The sequence below is a fragment of the Serinus canaria genome, chromosome 19, assembly GCF_022539315.1.
Source record: "Serinus canaria isolate serCan28SL12 chromosome 19, serCan2020, whole genome shotgun sequence".
Taxonomy (NCBI): domain Eukaryota; kingdom Metazoa; phylum Chordata; class Aves; order Passeriformes; family Fringillidae; genus Serinus; species Serinus canaria.
Window position 1 is genome coordinate 702,575 of NC_066332.1, and position 16,685 is coordinate 719,259.

The 16,685-nt window shown below is 46.6% G+C and overlaps 1 long non-coding RNA gene across 2 annotated transcripts in view; it reads left to right on the top strand.

Annotated features, from left to right (window-relative positions):
• LOC115484513 (uncharacterized) overlaps positions 1–16,685 on the top strand; it is a 27,446-nt gene continuing 10,761 nt past the window's right edge. For both annotated transcript variants that reach the window (XR_003945178.2, XR_007779150.1), the window contains exons 1-2: positions 1–214; positions 3,060–3,197. This is a non-coding gene — a long non-coding RNA (uncharacterized LOC115484513). The remainder of the gene's footprint in view (positions 215–3,059; positions 3,198–16,685) is intronic.

Here is a 16,685-nt window from a genome sequence, read left to right on the forward strand (position 1 = left end):
CGCGTCCCTCAGCCCTCATTTCCCGCCTCACCCCTCAGCGCGTCCCTCAGCCCTCATTTCCCGCCTCACCCCTCAGCGCCCGCCTCACCCCTCAGCGCGTCCCCAACCCCTCAGCGCGTCCCTCAGCCCTCATTTCCCGCCTCAGCCCTCAGTTCCCGCTTCGCTGTCTCTCTCCCCTCCCCGCGCCCGCCTCAGCCCCTCAGCCTCGCCTCAGGTATGTCAGGGCTCGCAGCTCGCTCCGAAGAGCCCGCGGTCGGCTCCGCTCCCCTCCGGGGCCCTGGAGGAAGCAGGGCCGGGGCAGGGGTGGCCTGTCCAGCCCAGGGGAGATGTGAGCAGGCATTAGGATAAACATGTTTTAGTGAATATAAGCTTTGCGATAGGTATGTGTGTTCATCCCTATCATGGGCAGGGGGGAACTTCATGATGTCCTTGTGGAATCGCTGTGGTTTCAGTTTTCACAATGGAGATGTGAGAAATATAGTCCAGGTAACTGCATTACATTTGGTTTCATATCCAGCCTGTCTGATAGACTTGCATAGAGCTGAGCTGTCAGTGCAGGAACCACTCATCTCCCGATTATTAGAATTGGGACTGTTCACCTGACATAGGGATCCAGAGAGGCAGTTAGGTTGTACCTTACTGACAGAAGACAGCCTCCTTAATTTGCACTAAATTGATATCAGGTTTTAAAAGCATAAATGACATCTGAGCCAAGTGTGGCAATACAGAAGGGAGATTCCTGAAAAAAAAAAATATTAAAAAAAGAAACTGAATTTAGGACATGAGGCAGTAGAGCAGGGCATAGCAGGTGACACTGAGCTGTTTTTCTCATGGTTAAATAAATACTGGTATCCACATTAGTTTGTGTGGATTTGCATCAAGTAGTGTGGCACATGCTGTTTAGTAATTTTCTTAAGAATGTGGGTCAGGTTAAGTGTTTGATTTCATTGTCATTATTCACATGCTGCAAATTTCATACGCAATAAGGGCTTTGCTGGATTAGGGTTTAATTAGTTTGCCATCTGATGAGTCCTGTGGTTTTGGGAAAGTAACTTTGCTTATTACCTCCATATTTCTGACCTTGTGAAAAAGCCTTTATCTACTCTGTCTGCGCTCAGGAGCACTGGAAGTTTAGCACTGGAAATTTTAGTTTCTAGGACTCTGACAGGTTGAAATCCTCAAATACAGGTGACTGTGGAATTTGGGAATGTTATTAACAAGATATGTAGACATTCTCTGCTGTGTACCCACCTGAGAATATCCATTTGCTTACAGACAAGAGGCTGAGAGCATTGCATAAGAAAGCAACCTAGGAAACTTGTGGGCCGTGCATCACAGGATACTTGGCATTCCCTGCAGTGTTTGTGTGCTGGGAGTGCCGGCCTCATTACCCGGCTGCCATCCGTGGGCAGCATTCCAGTCCCAGCGCACAGGGCTGCCCTTGGGCCTGCGGGAAGAATGTGCTGACTAAACACTGCCTCTGTGTCCATCCCTGCTCAGCATCGCAGGTTGTGGGGCTGGCGCCCTTCCCAGGAGCTCAGGCTGCTCTTCCACCACAGACTTTGTGTGCAGTCCTGGTAGTTTGTCTGAAACCACAGCTTTCTGTCTATAAGGAGATGGGGTAAAAGCACTGCTTATCAGAGGGTTTGAAAAGAGAAATACCATGCCTGGGCCATGCTAGAAGGACCGTGTGAGCACACTGAATGAGCTGTTTTCCCAGAGATTTCAGAAAGTGACATATTTCATGTTGTACTTTACACATTTGTTGATGCACGTGTTAGGATTTTTCGTTTAATGTACAGTTTATGTAGGGTGGACATTAGAACTGCATTCTCTAGACTAAAACAACTGCTTCTTTCTTGAATTGAGTGAACCGTACCCACATTGTCAACATCATTGTACAGTGGCCTTTTTTGCCACAATAGTTTTGAAAACAAGAATAAAATGTGGAATGCCTGAACTGGATTGGAGAAAACTGAAAAGTCCTTGGTTAAGCTACTGGCCTAAGGATTGAGGGGATTTCTCTTCCCCACTGCCCCCATCTCTCTTGCCCACACAGATCAGGTTCTAGCTACCTCAATAAAGCCCAAACCTTGCTAAGCACCCCTGGAAATCCTGGACCAAAGCAATGGTCTTGGATTCAGTAAAATAAGCTCAGTGGGGAAAAATACCTTTTTTTTGTACCTGGAGAAAGAAAAGCACTGATGCATTTCACATGCTGCCTGTATGAAAAGCCTCTATTACCTTTTTAGCTATCTTGCCCCAATTTCATTCAGCTATCACAACACTGAATTTAGATGATGAGACTGAATTGCTCTATTTGATGTGTTTAACACATAATAGAGACCTGTTTTAAGAAAATGCAGTGTTGGGATTTGAAGAGCTGAAATGTTAGGTATTTCAGATAAAAGAGGCCTTTATTATCGGTGATTTTCCCCTCAAAGGCTTCCTCCTACACAGGCATAGGAGTATTCCTCTCCCCGGCACAGCACAGGAATACACAGTAGCTCTGGCATGCTCCTCTGCTGGGAAGCTGAGAAACTTAAGTCCTATTTTTAGGCATGCTGCTGGATATTCTTGTTAGGATATACAGAGAAAGTGAGGATGGTGAGATGGTGCTCCCGGAACAAATCCTCACCATTCCCCAGTTTAGATATCTCCATGGCTTGCAACTGAGCCAAACCAGTTCACACAAGTATAAGATATGACCTTCACCTTTAGGAAAAATTTTAGTCCAAGTCCACTTCTTCCATGGATTTTTTTCCTGCTCAGCTGTCTGTGTCAAATGGCACAGTCAAATGCAAGGGATGGACCAGCAAATCCACAGCTTTGGCAGTGGTGAATCCCAGTGAGTCAGGGATAGATACAGGAAACTGAACTGTGTGCTAACAATAATGGAGGAAAAGATGTGAAAATTAAACACTACTCCTTTTCTTTAAAATCATTTTCATGGGTGGGGAAAACAGTCGTGTTTGGGCAATCTTGAGGGAATTTCTGCCCCACAAGTAGAAGGCAGAAGAAACTGCTATGTAGCTTCACTCAGTGTTTTCTGTGGACAGGTGTCGTGGTTTAACCCCAGCTGGCAGCTAAGCACCACCAACCCCCTGCTCACTTCCCCTTCAACAGAAGGAAACTTTGAGATGGGACTGGGAGGAGGAGGACTGCAGTGATGTATTCATCTTACTTTCTGGAGTCACGTGAGTAAACAAGCATTGCAGCTGTTACAGCAACCAGAAACTTTCTAGCTTTAAGAACATAAGAATTTTAGTTGTCTATAAAACAAATAAAACCCCCAACATTTATTTTTAGAGTAATCTCATGGGTTTTGCAGTCTTTCTTTAGCATTAGCTGTGTTGCAATAGTGCTGCCTTTTTGTCTGCTATTTATCACCAGTAAAATAAACTGTTTGGGCAGGAAGAGTCTTTTACTCTCTGCTTGCACGGCAACGCCTGAATCTCAGCGAGAAGCCTCTGAGCTCTGCTGTAATATAAATACTCAATAATTACAGGCCCAGAGGCTTTAGCCCCCGCCCCACTTGGAGCCCTGCCAGCCCGCGGGGTTTGTTCTAGCAGCAGACGTGCCAACAGTGAAAAGTGACAAATTTTGTTGGCGAAAGATATTCATAGGTCTAACAAGGATAAGAAACACCCGCCTTTAGAAACAGAGGCTTATGGCTCTCCAAGGATAAACACACCCTAGATTGACTCATGCTGGCATAATCCCCTTGTGCAATTTGTATATTGGCATTAGATATGTGTGTGAGGCAAAAAGACAAATATTTGGTTAATGAAACAACACAGGGATAATAAAAAATAATTAGGCAGCTTTACCTCTCAGAACAATGCAGCAGGTGAGCTGCTACTCTTCCCCTCAGACGGGCATATCCCTGCAAGCAGAGCTTCCTGATGTTTGTTTTATTTGCAGCAAAATAACCTGTTTATTTTGTTAAATGCTCTCAGAGTAAAAATAATTAATAAATAATTCAATTTATCAAGTCCAGTAGCACACAGTCTGGTGAGGGAGGGGGTATATACCGTGGTGGAAAAAGCAGGCTCATATTCCACAAGAGAGCTTTGTCAAGTGTATTGCATAAGGAGATTACAAGCCTGAGTCTGAAACAGGCTGAAGGTTTTAGTTGTGTTTGTCATTAGCACGCTGTGAACTGCAGCACAACAGCCCCTCTTTCATCTGGGTGAGAAAAGGCTCCAGGTCCATCATTATGATTCTGGAGCTGGGACTCCACATGGCTATTAGCTTCATTCCCCAGAGCCCTTTCTTGGTGTTTAAATAAAGGAGAGGAGCTGGGCGGGTTAATCGTCTGGTGCCATTATTCCCGTGCTGGGGTTTGATGTGACAGCCCTCTGGGAGAGCCCTGGGCTCAGACTCTGCTCTGCAGCCCCACTGAGGCTGGTCCTGCGCTCGGGCTTTGCCAACAGTTATGTTGATTAGCAAAATGAGAACAAACTCCTCCCATCCCCGTGCCCTTTGTCTGTTGGCAGCTCCAAGTCAATGCCAGTTTTTCTGGTGAAAAGGAAAAAAACCCCAAACTTCTCCTGATGCAGCCACTCCTGTGTGGAGATTTTACCACTAGCTCTTGTCCTGCTCTGTGGGAGGCCTCCTTTCCAGTTCTGCAACCCTTCCTCCGCAGCTGTGTGTGCAGTGCCTCTCAAGTGGGGTGACCACAGCCATTTCTCAAGCACTACATTATGTCTCTCATTACATACCTAGCAGGAATGCTGTCCTGGGATCATCAGGGTCTGCTGGATATTCCACATCCCTTTCCATGGGAGGAGCAGCATCACAAAGATCACTAGATCCAATATCCACATTCTTCCCAAGATCCATCCGCCTGCACGTTTGATGTAGCTGTATCCCTCTGTCCCTCTGCTGTGCATGGTGGGACCTGGGAGGATCTATTGCCATCTTCCACCTGTGAAAGATCCAGGAAATATCTTTTTCTGAAGCATTCTGTGCTTGTCTTGTAGCTCTCAGTTACATAGTGATCCCTGGGGAGAGCTTGCATGCACTGACAGCTCTGTTTTAGAGGAGCTGCAAGAACTCTGCAATAGATAAAATAGAAGGAGCTGAGTTCTACAGGTTTCTAAACATGGAGACACTGTAAAAGAGGCTGGGCCAAATGATATGAGTGCAGGGACTGCCCTGATGCATCTGAGGGGCATTGCCTGTGGCATTCCTTCATTGGAGATGGAATTCTGGGTGCAACTGCCCATGAGTTCTGCAGTTCCTCCTGGCCTCACAGCCTGATCCTGCTCTACTGAGTCAGGCTCTTGGAAAGCAGGTCTGTGAAAAGCCTGCAGACAGCCTAAAGAAAGCTTGCAACATGCTGAAGAATATTTAGAAACTTAAACCTGTCTGCTGCAAAAAAAAAAAAAAAAAGGCTCAGCAGGAAGTCCTTAGAGTATGATAATAGAAAGGACAGTTTATGCAACTATCAATCATTCTCACTCTTGATGAGTTGAGAATTAATCTGCAGAAGGAAAAGCAAACACAGATCTTTTGTTCCTTCCAATTCAAAGTCCTTTGAAATCAGTGTCTTCCCAGCCAGTAAGTTTTGGATTAAGTCCTTGTTCCACCCTCCTTTCCCCATCCCTACAGTACCATGAAAATTCAGGCTGTTTCTCTTTACTTCCTTCCTCTTCATAAAATGTCTAATAATCAGCCATCTGGTGTCCAAGATGCCTTGAGTATTAGGGCATTTCCTTTATCCAGGGGAGGCTTGTGAGAAGGAAGATAAATGTGTCCATGACCCATCCCTGCTGTGTGCTGATTAGAGTCCGGCAGTTTTTCTTTGTTCACAGTGATTACAGTAGTGCTAAGTTGTTTAGGAGAGAAACATATTTAAAGGGAAAATCTTGGTTTCTGATCTACTAGATTTCATGACATTACTTAATTATACTTAATGAGAATTCTGTATAATACTTGTAATATATGTTAAAGACAGAGTGGGATTTTGAAGGGAAGATGCAAATTGAGATTTGTAGAAAACACTGTGTATCCTAAAGAACTGCAGTCTGGATTCATTCTCATTTTAATTCTGTCTCACAGTGGCACCTTATTTTTCAGAACTAGCTAAAAAACTTAACTCTTTCCTTTCATGTTGTACTCCAGAGACCACAGCTGCAAGACAAGCTGTGAGCAGAACTCTGTTCAAGTCAGTGTCAGTCCCCGGGAACAAGGGTTCTGTGTGCCATGCTGTGTAAAACTGGGTCAGGTCTCAAGGTAGCCAATGGCTTGAAATTCAAGTTTAGGAGGAAAGTACTGAAGGGCACACAGAAACTGTGACTGAGCATCCACTGGACAGCTGCAGTTTTTTAAAACAAAGCCTGGAGGTCCAGAGCAAGTCAGACTACAAAGAAAACAAAAGCAGCAGGAAGAATCTGCAGTCTTAGCTCTGAAGTTAAAGAAAAAACCTACCCCCTATTATTCTGTGACAATTTGTAGGCCAAATTCGTGACATAAAGGAGGTTTGTGTCTTGATTTGTGAGCCCTTGAGAGTTGCAAATTTTTGTTGCCTTGACTATGGTGGTGTGAAGAGATGCCAGCAAGGTTCTGTTCGTATTCACAGAATGATGCTCCCATCCCATTAGGGTGTGGACAGTCACTAGACATTTGTACCAGGAGTCTTCACTTGATGGAATGTTTAGAAATAGGGAACAATTTTGGTCCAGCTGGAGTTTGTCAGGTGAAAGAGACATAAAAAGAGATGTCCTTAAAATACCTTCAGACTGTTTCTTTACACCTTGGTTCTCAGCAAAGAAATATTTCTGACTTATTTTTTTCACTTGAAAGTCACCTCACCTTTACGGGCATGTACTGTCCTAATCCCTGCTTGAACCCTGTGTACAGTTCAGGCTGTGGATTATGGCACTCATACAATACATAAGCTATTTAGTGCATCCATTAATTAGCCAGCTAATAGCATGCATAGCATGAGTGTGAGGAGTATGGTAGCCCAAACTTTCTGTGCAGGACTGTGCAAATCCTCCTTTAAATGGGGGCTCAGAGCTTCATGCATATGCTTAATTTCTCACAGAGGAGACAGATGCTGCCCAAACTACCCACCAAGAACAAATGCACAAGCAGATAAACCTTTTTCTGAAGATGCCAGAGAAAATAGTGAGCCACACACTTGCAGTACACTCAAACACAGTAAAAGTCTTTATAAAATCAAATGGGCATAAGTTTTACGTTAACTGTTGACTTGAGTTTCTCATTTTGAAAGGAGAAACTGTCAGTAACTGCCAGCATGCTGGGGCACAGCTGCCCCAGTTCTGCACGAGTGCACACTCTGATCTTGCTGAGAGTGTCTGAGGAGAGAATGGTCTTGGCCAGTTCTTGTGAGCATTTGAATTCAGTCTCCTGATTTTCTGCTCGCTCTTCTTCTTCAGTTTCCATCACAGTCATTGACTTTCTCAATAGCACCATCTCTGGAAATAGTTTGCACCGGAAGCGAGATAAGAGAACTTGAATGCTGGCAGGAGCTGAGCCAAAGTTTTGAAAATTCTGGCTCTTACCCCACAGCACCAAATAGGAAACCTTCTGCATTCATGGCATAATGGACAGGAAAGGACAAAGTAAACCCTTACCACTTTCCCTCATACTAGAGTTTAGTTTCCTCTGAGCCAGCAGCTTGTATGTTTTACCCCTGCTCTGAGTGCAAAATGGGAGAATTCAGCTGCTAAGGAATAGGCAGCTGTCCCGGGCTGCTGTTTCTGCCATGCAAAGGGTGCGGGTCCCATTGGTTCTGAGGGGGAATATGGCCTGACAAGACCATAATGCTTGATCATCATAAGGACAGAGGGCTCGGTGCATGAAAGTGGTTGTATTCAGAATGTTGCATGAGCACAGAGTTAGTTTGAAGTCTATACCCATACTTTAGTGCATGATTTCAGAAACCATTTCAAGGCAGGGAATGATGACCCTGTGGTTGAGACATTGAAACTGGACCAGTCTGGTTCAGTTCCTGGCTCTTTTAGAAAGTATAGCCATGGGCAAATCATCTCATCTGTCTGCCTCCCCCATGAACCAGAGATGAGAATGTTTCCTCTGTCTGACATGTCTATTTAAACCATGGAGAGCACTGAGGAATTAAACTTAGAAGATGAAAAGGGTCGATGTGATCCACATCTGCGCTTCCCAGAACCCTTTTCAAAAGGTCAGATTTTGACCATTACAATGGGCATAATAAAACATGAATCCATGGGTTTAGTGGAGTTACTCCACATATTCACTGAGCTTAGTGAAGTCAGAACTGAGAATACTGGACTTTAATGCTTCATTATGGTGTTCCTTTGATGAGACTGTGGTCAGAGCATTTGATAGAACACTTCCAGCTCCCATCTATCCATGAACCCCCTTTGCAAACTCCTCCAAATTCAAGAGCCTTGTTCAATTGTATTGCCTTTTACCAAAACATGAAACAAAACATTTCAAACCATAAGCACTGTAATCTACCCCAAAAATTTCACATTTAAAATAGGAAATCAGAAATATCAAACCCACAAGCATCCAAGTATTTTCATGAAGGATAATCAGGATGTTGAGTTGCTAATAATTTTATGTAGATGTTCAAGCTATGAAAGAACCCATGTGGTCCTTTTCCATCCTGCATTTCTGTTAAAAAATGAGACATCTGTAGAATTTTAGCAGTTGTTGGTTTTCCTAGATGTCTCCAAAATAGCATGCTGTTCACCTGTGCTGTGAGGCTGGGAATTTTAGCTCAGCCAATGCTCCATGTACTCCCTCCACATCCTGACCCCTCTGGTATCCTTCAAACCGGGAGAGTTCCACTGCCACGAGTTGTTAGAGGAATTTGCCTGGCTCGGCTCATCAGCCTTGGCCCATTTGGCAAACAGCGGTCCCGGGGCTGCAGGTGCCTTTGTGCTCACATCTCCCCTCTGCCATAGGGCAGAGCTGTTGGGAGTCCCCGGTGGAGTTTGCCTCTGCCCTCTGCCGAGCAGACACAGCCATCTGCAAAGAATTCCCAGCCCAAAGGTGTGTGCCAGGCCCCAAGCCTCCCAGCTCAGCAGGACGGGTGCAGTCAGCAGTGCTAACCTCGGGTGCGCTCACAGGATTGCATCATTCAGGGCTGCCAGCTCCTGCTCCCTCTCCTCAGACAATGTGGTTCAGATATTGGCTGCACAGAAGGTCAGCTTGTGCTAGGAAAACAAACTGGCTGCTTGGTGCAGCAGTGAGGGAGGGCTGGGAATAGCCTCTGACAGGAGATGTTTTGCCTTGTTAAGTGTTGTTACTGTGATGTGGTCAAAGCATTTTGACCCACCTTTTAGCAGGCCAGGCTTAATGCACTTCTTTTTCCACACAGTGATGTGTAGAGGGATTAATCCAGATTGGCTTCTGATTGCATAGTCATTCCACAGACAGCTCCCAGTCCAAACCAGGGACTGTCCTGGGGCGTGAGGCATGCAGGTAGAGTGGGCTGTGCTCTCAGCATGGAGCTGGGGCACACTGAGTTCTGCTCCACATGCTGTGTTGTCTGCCTGTAGGAAAGAAGTGGGTACAGGAAGGCAGCTTGTGTGACTCCCTAATAAAGTATTTATTTATTTCAAACAAATGTCATAGAAGGGTAAAGGTATTAGTGATAATTAAATCCCTGCCTGATTAGGGAAAATAATCTTAGGATGGAAGTGCCAAGCTGTAGCATGAACTCATTGCTGATTAGACACCAAAGAAAGGTTCTCAGCAATGTCTTTCCCATTAGAAATGCTTTGTTTGGAGCTTGTTACCTCAGTCAGGTTATCCAGGCTCTTGCAGTCAGCACAATCTGACATTCCCAAACACAGTAGTTTTGCTCCCAGAGAATCAATTGGGAATTATAGAGAGGAAGGAAAGGTAAAGTTATACATTAGCAGCTGAGCTGAGAAAAGAACACGGAGGGTTGCATTTGGGCAAGTGAAAAATCCCCACATGGACTGCAGTGTGCTGGGTGTGCCAGGGGCTTTCGTGCCTTCCAGAATATTCCCAAGGGTCCCAAGTGTACATGGGTTTTTTTCCTAAATGGATGGAGTTAGAATGACACAGCCTTGCTTCCCTGGGGACACTAGAAAAGCAACCAAGAAGTGCCTAATTAAGGCATAATTTATTTTTCTCTTCTGCAGCAGCTATTGCTATTCAGTTAGACAGATAAAGCAGCACATTAGGAAGGTACATAAACTGTGCTGCCAGGGAAACCTGACTTTGGTTCTTGTTTCCTTTCTTCCTTTAATCCCACATACGGTATCCCTGCTGAGAGCAGACTGGTAGGAGCTTGTTAATAATGGAGAGGGGTAATACTGAGCAAAGTCATCCCAATGCACATCTGCTGCACACACCGTTTGTGTTTAACCCTTTCTTTTCAACAGGTGCTTCTAAGGTATATGGCTTGAAGTAATTGCATGCATAGAAATTGAAAATATACCACAAGAAGAAATAGTAAGACTACCAGGAGATGCAGAAATAGTAATCACCTGCTAGGTTTGGATTTTTTTTTCACCAGGGTATTTTCTAGAATGAAGTGGTCATCCTAGACAGCCCCACCAATATGCAAGGCAGGGTTTCTAAGTGGTGCAGTAGCCTGGAACAAGGGTCGGCCCTCAGAGACCAGTGCAGCTCAGGTGCCTCTTCCTGCATGTTAAAGAAGCAAAATCTACCATGTAGAAAGGTGAAGAAAAGAGGGCTCTGAGGACAGGCTGTGCTGCCAAAGGCTGGGTTTGGAGGCAGCATGCTCTGGAGAGGACAGCAGAGGAGACGAAGGCAGAACTGACTGCCTCTTCCTTGTGTGCCACCTGTAGCTCTGGGCACATATCACAGGTTATCTTTTGATTTCCTTGTAAACTGGGGCTGATAGCACTTACCTAACTGTCTCTTTCACAAGGTTTTGGAGAAGGTTGGGTATTTTATTAGGAGTAATTTATCATGATGACTCCTATGTAGAGTACTTTTTGGAGGCAAGCCCTAGTAGGCAAGCTCTAAACTTGCCTTTAGACATGAGTGCTGTTCAAAGTCCTGCAGGACCTGGGAAAGGCAGGGAGGAAAGTGTCTGCCTGAAGCTGTGGGCTACTGGCAGAACTGAAAAGTGGACTGCAGCTGTTCCATCTGGGAAATGCTCTGTAAGTGTGGAATGATATAAGGAATTGTTGACCCTGAAAATCAGGAAACAGGCTGGACTGGCTCATCCCTCACGTGACTGGGCACTCCCTTCTGATTATTACTGGGGTTGTGATAGCAAAGAACAAGAATGCAGTCAAGGTGTCACAGAAGGCTCTGACCTGGGCTCTCCAGATGTGTGCTGGATGGTCTCAACACCTCCTGCTGCTCTTGAGAGCTGCAAAAACTGAGATGAAGGGCAGAGTATCATGCTCCAGCAGAAGCTCATCTGCACACGGAAACAATGGTTGTAGGTCAGCTCTTCATACCAGTTTTGTGATTGAAATTATTTGGCAAAGAGGAAAAAGCCCAAGTGATTATACACATTAAATCCCCCTGACCTGGGCTGTGGAAGATGTGTTTCAGTTGGTAAGTTCTAGTGGCCTCACCATGGAAGTGAGACTAGCAAATTGAGGCTGGGAGTCCACAAGGGCAGTACAGATTCCCCAACCACTTGTGGAAGCAGTTGTGATCGCTGTACTTTCCCTCACACACAGAACCTCAGAGAGCTTATACATAAAGATAGGAGAAACAAAAAGCCACTGGCAAAAAGAGACAACAAAAGCCTTCAGAAGACACTCTCTTATCTTCAGTTTGCACTCAAATAACCCCAAATGTCTGCTTATCTGTAGCAACAATGGAGTTCTTACCGATTTAAAAGTGGGAAAAATAAACCCCCACAACCCAGGCCTGGAGGGCCTATCGAGTTACTCAGATAACTGTTCTGCAGTGATGTCAGGAAGAGAGCAATGATGAGGTCATAGAGAAAATGCAGTGTTTTTCTGTCACTGGGAGTGAGGGATCGCGTTTGCTGAACTCAGGTGAAAATCTGAAATATTGACATGTTTGGGTTGTGCAGGGCTGAGATGTCAGCACTTGGAATTCACAGTAAAATGGCCACCAATATTCGCACAGAATGGGGCTGTTTAAAGATGCTGGGATAAAGGAGTGTGAACGCTTCTGTGCTGTAATAGGAGTTTCAGAACTCACACCAGCTCCCAGTGAAGGCTGCAAACAAGGAGCACTGATGTTAGAGTTGTGCTTATTTCCTGTTCCCTGTGGACTTCATCCAGTGCCTCAAAGTCTTGCAAAAGCTCCCAGCTGACTTGTTTCTAAACCAATGCTGTTTCTGCCCAAACCGAGGCGTGGTTTTATGCCATTCTCCCCTGTTACATGCAGAGCATGCTCCCGTGAGCCAGGGAGGGACACAGACTCACTGAATTTCTCAAAAGCCAAAGGATATGGTCACACCTGAAACTCAGCATTTTATGTCACTTTTAGTGACATCCCCTGTGCCTTGAAGTGACACAAGAGGGAGAAAACAGCTGCCCAGGAACATTGTGCAACTCTGCATTTTCTCCCAGTCCGGGAAATTACTTAAGTAAGAAACTGAGCTGGTTGGGCCAATGTGTTTATTGCTACTTGTTTTGGCGTGCAGCCAGTACCCAGACGAAGCCGTTCCCTCGGGGCTGTAAATCCCTGCTCTCCTCCTGGCACAGCGGCACCGGCTGTGGTTCCGCAGCAGCAGCAGCGATGCCAGATGGTGCTGAGGTGACAGGCGGGGGCTCCCCGCGGCAGGCTCGGGGTACCCGTCCCACCCTGGGGGGCTCCCCAAGGGCTGCCCGGCGCTCTCTGTCCGCTGCGGGGACCCTGGGCTGTCCCTTGTCCCCTCGCAGCCCGGGCTGCAGCGGCACCCGGCGCTCTGGTGCCCTCTGCAGCCGCTGGGCCGGGGCTCCTGCGGGCAATGAAAATCGGTAATCCTGCCGGAGACAGCTGTTTTCGTTAGATTAGTTTTCGTTAGATTAACTTCACACGCTGCTGCTCCCCCGGCCCGAGCCGCCCGCCACAGAGGGAATCGTGCAGCCACGGATGTGATTTCTGTAGAACAGCCTGGAGACAGATCCTTCTGCTCTACGGCTGAGCCGCGGGCAGCACAGATAAGGGACCTGCATGTTTTTGATGCACATAAATCAAGAGGAGAATAACAGCAGCATAGGCACGCTGAGAGCCAGCCCCCCTTATCACTGGAGTCCTGTGCAGTAACATAGTCTCTGTTGGAGAACTTGGTTTCAGGTCTTTCCCTGCCTTGTTTTCCTGTCGTTGAAGTTGTTATTTTTATTTTAAATCCAGCTATTCTAAAATAATTGCTAATGTCCTGCATTGCAGTATCCTCCTTTCCTCAAAGGTTCAGTTGCCAGTAAAAATTGACTTTGATGTTCGTGGTGCAGCTTTGTCTGGAGCCCCTGTTGTGTAGGTCAGAGCATCTCTGTTCTGAAAAAGGAGCTCGTGGGTGTGGCTGCTGCTTAAGCCCAGGTGTTTTCAGAGGAAGAGGATGTTGGATCTCTTGGGCCCAGCTCAGCTCTTTGAAGTCACTTCAGGGTGGTGGCCAGCTGTCAGCCATGCAGGGCTCTGCAGGAGTCTGTTTGTAGCAGGCAGATGTGTCATTCAGCAGCCACAATGCACACTTGTCCTGTGCCCCCAGGCACTCTTGGCATCCCTCCTTTCCTGTGCAGCCAGAGCTTCGTAGCACCCTGTGGGACCCTGCAGTTAAACCCCCTCTGTGTCAGTGCTGGGGAATCCTGATGGGAAGATTCTTCCTGAAGTGTGTTCTGAACACTGCTTGAACAGTGCCTCTGCTGAGCCTCAGTCTGAGCAAAATGCTCCTGCTTCTGCCTGACCATGAAAATAGCTCCTCTGGGTGCCTGCTGGGGGATGTGGAGCACGCCCCTTTGGCTGGACCATGGTCTGTGGTGAGTTCAAGCCCAAACAGTGCTGGGGACAGCTCATTGCTGGGAGGGGAGCACAGCAGCCAGCAAGGAGCCAGGTATTTTATTGCAAACTGAAACTTCAGGGCAGTTCTGCAATGCAAGAACACTGACCCTGCTTAGCCACGAGGAGATTTTGTGCCCTGTAATCCCACATTTATCTGGATTACTTTTTTATTTAAAGAAACTGACCTCCAGTAGACACAGCAGGTCTCTCTGGCCCAGCAAGCAAGTCCTGAGCACAAGAACAGAAACAAAAGTTCTTACTAATAAAAAAAAAGGTGGAGACCACTATTGTGCCTCAGTAAAAATGCCAAGGAGAGCAGTGTCTCCCATAGGTCTTGATATTTTATTAGTAGATTAAGTAGTTTAGCTAGTCTTCTTAATTCTTTTTCTGAATTAATAAACTAAAGGTTACCAAATACTCAGCACATTTGCTTAGAAAGAGGGCATCATTAAAATGCTGCCTTCTTTCCAGCAGGCAGCCTCATTTCTTTTGGGTTTAAAGAAAATGCACACCTCCATAATGCAATTTTAACCAAGCAAAGCTGTGCTTACATCTCTGGTGTGACACTCCATGTGTGACTCTGGGTAAGGTACCCAGCTCCTCTGTGTTTCAAAGGTATTCCAGAACTTCTCCACCTCCCAAAGGTGTTCTGGTGTCAAAGCAGGTGATGCTCAGATGTGTTATGATCGAGGCAATGAGGGTCACGACATGCAGGAGTAAATGGGCATTGAGAATGTCCAAGGCACAGTTGTTCTGAAGCTGGAAGCCTGTGAAATGGTGACTGGCAGCTTTATTGTGTTTGGGACAATTTCAGAAAACAATTCTTCATTACTTGCTTGAAGAGCAGTTTTTCCACTCTTCCTTAAGCCAGTCTGGTCTTCCCAGAAGTGATGAAAATACACAGGTATAGCTGGAACTCTGCTGACACTTCCCAGTAAAAGGACTCTGCAATGCAGCCCCACCAAAGAGCTGCAGGACTGTTCACAGGCCCAGGGAAACGTGGCTGCAGATGTCACGTGAGCAGGTTCAGAAGAGGAAACCAAGTGTTGATAGATGCCCTGTGCGCAGCCACTGCTGTCACGCTCTGGTGACTCACCCCAGTGGATCAAGACAGGCCTGGAAAGCCGAGCTAATTTGTCATTTCCTTCCTCTTCCTCCCCCAGGGCAGCAGGTCACAGGGGGCCCTCTGACCTTTAGCCTCTGAAGGGATGAGAGACTAAAGAGCTGACAGAGGTGTGTGTTCAGGGAAAGAAAGCATCAAAGGCTTACATTTATTTGCTTTTCTAACACTCCTTGTGTTTCATGCATTGGCTCTTTTCTAATTAAATCAGGAGGAAAAAAAAGTCCGAGGTCTCTCTCCCAGAGCTCTTTCATGCTCGGTGCTGCTGTTTGCAGTGAATGCAGGCATCTCACACTGATGAGAGCACAGCACCCTGATGAGACAGAAATTCCCACCCAGCTCATCTTTCTCTAACGCTGACAAATTCGACCTGCAGCAGGAAGCAAGGCACTGATATGATGTAGAGTGGAGGTGCTGCAGGAATCTCCCCTCCAAACCCGGGCCAAGCTGCGAATCCCCCTGCAGACCCTGCCGCGGGGGTTATTGCAGACTGGAGGAGCCGCTTTGGTCCTCCCTGGCCCCGAGTCTGCCTTTGAGCAGGACACGGGGAGGCAGCGGTGAGCGCCACGGCCGCCTGCCGGGACCGGGACCGGGACCGGGACTGGGATCGGGACTGGGATCGGGACCGGGGCGGGGCACGTGCCCAGGTGTGCAGAACTGCGCGTGCCCAGGTGTGCAGAACTGCGCGTGCCCAGGTGTGCAGAACTGCGCGTGCCCAGGTGCGCAGTGCCGCGCGTGCCCGGCAGAGGGCGCCGCACAGCCGTCAGCCCGGAGCCCCTCCCGGGATTTGGGCTGGTGAAGGATTTGGGGTTTGGGGAAGGGGTTTGGGTTTCCTCCCCTTCTTGCCCTCCCAGGCCTTTCTCTTCAGGCACGAGGGTACAGCAACAAGCCAAACCAATTCCAGCTTTCCAGGAGGAAAGAACAGAACTAATTAGAGATCTTGTTCTCAAACATTTCTCTAGAAATACAACAGAATTTTACTCCTCTCGCTTTGAGAAGGGATTCAGCTCAGATCACTTTGCTCTGGAAATTGAACATTTCAGAGCATTGGTACCTGGTGGGAAACCACAAGGCCAGAGTTTGAAAGAGCAGAGAAAATCGAGGCAGCAGCAGAACTGCATCTGTGCTGAATGAAGGCAAGCCTCTGGAGCAGGCCCTGCAGACTGACCGTCAGGAACTGCATTTACATTTGACATTTGTTTGGAAAGTGTGATAGGCCTGTGCCAAAGGGACTTTCTGACCACATCAGGGAGGAAAAACAGATTCTGAGGTTGGCCACAGTTTTCTTTAGAATCCCTTTCTGTGCCTCATTTATTTACCTCTAAGTGAGGGATTATGTTTTCTGTTCACGTCTTTGTCTCTTGTTTGTTTAACTTAGGAGTTGTTTGGATTAGAGAGAGTTCCTTATTAAAGGCTTGGATGCTACTGTAGTGCAAAAATGAAGATAATTCAAACATTACCATGTTCCCATAAATACTCCAAATGTTATTATCCTTACATTTCTCCGTAAATGCTACTGAGTTATGATTTGTTTAAAGTGTGATTTAAGATAAATGGTTAGTCAGAATACTGGTTTGTTTCTGAATAATATGTAGTTAATAATATCTGTTGTTGAAGCCAAGAACTATTA